The 1,238-nt window shown below is 39.7% G+C and overlaps 1 pseudogene; it reads left to right on the top strand.

Moving 5' to 3' along the window:
- The first annotated feature begins 780 nt into the window (after positions 1-780).
- Positions 781-918, top strand: LOC145249149 (U2 spliceosomal RNA; annotated as a pseudogene).
- Positions 919-1,238: the final 320 nt, after the last annotated feature.

Raw genomic sequence — 1,238 nt, 5'->3', positions numbered from 1 at the left:
TAAGATCAAAGGTCTGTTCCTAATAGATGCTGTTCTTAGCTTTTTTCGATTTTCTTGGCTTTCTGGCCAAGATCAAAGTGTATTGTACCATTTTATTGTTATCTTTTTTGTTTTTACACGTCAATAAAAAATGTTTTAAAAATTGGGAGTTAAGTAGGACGTCCCCAAATATGAAAGGGTGAATGCGGTATTATGGTGAAAGAAGATACTAGCTGGGAGATACTTCTGACTTTGTTTAGTTCTGGAGTGACAAGGATGACCAACGACCCCTAAAATCCCCCCTTTTGAGTTGGCCATGTGCCTAAGTTTTTTGTTCATCGTTGATTTTGACTGTATTTTTTTTAACATGAATAAAAGATTTAATATCTCAAAGTGTAGTATCTGTTCCGACATATACTGCAAGAAAAGACCATATGTGGGGACAACCTTACATACAGGGTGACCCATAAAAACGGGCCCCAGCTCTAATTAGGTCCCGTTTCTTACTGTTTTGTCCAAATTAAATGCAACTTTGGTCATAACTTGTTTATTATATTCAAAACATAACATCAACACACTGGGGTCTTTGGCCTTTTTTTTTCTAGATGCCCGTTTTTTTTTTTTTTTTTTTTTTTGAGTCACCCTGTATAAGACCTTGGTCAATGTAGGGCCAACCCTTCATACCAATTGTCATTATCCAGCTCCCATACTTCCCGGGAAGTTGGTCCCCATTTCCTCTACACTCCTCACGTAAAAATTCGGCTTTGTGCCTTATTTGTTCGGTGGGGGTGCAAATAAATACCCTATTCTTGGCCTTTTGGCCAAGATCAAAGTGTAGTATCTGTTCCGGGAAATACTGCACTTAAGATAATTTGTACCAGTCAATGGAGGGGAAACCCTCTATACTGGGACAATTATTATTTTTGGTACCAGAGTGACCCCTTTTAGGGGAGCTGGTTTTTACCTCACATTAAAAACGGCCTTGTGCCTAATTTGCTCAGTGGGGGAGCAAATAAATACCATCTGTTCCGGGAAATACTGCAAGTTAAGATCATATGTGGAGGAAACCTTACATATAAGACCTTGTCAATGTAGGGGCAACCCTTCATACCAATTATCATTATCCAGCTCCCCTACTCTTCGGGAAGTTGCTCCCAATTTCCCCTTCAATCCTCGCATTAAATATCGGCCTTGTGCCTTACTTGCTCGGTGATACCCGACCTTTTCTTGGCCTTATGGCCAAGATCAAAGTGTAGTAT

Source organism: Euprymna scolopes, chromosome 27 (genome assembly GCF_053919585.1).
Source record: "Euprymna scolopes isolate OS-2025 chromosome 27, ASM5391958v1, whole genome shotgun sequence".
Classification (NCBI taxonomy): Eukaryota; Metazoa; Mollusca; class Cephalopoda; order Sepiida; family Sepiolidae; genus Euprymna; species Euprymna scolopes.
Note: the sequence above shows the minus strand (reverse complement) of the source record. Positions and strands in the feature narration are given on the sequence as shown.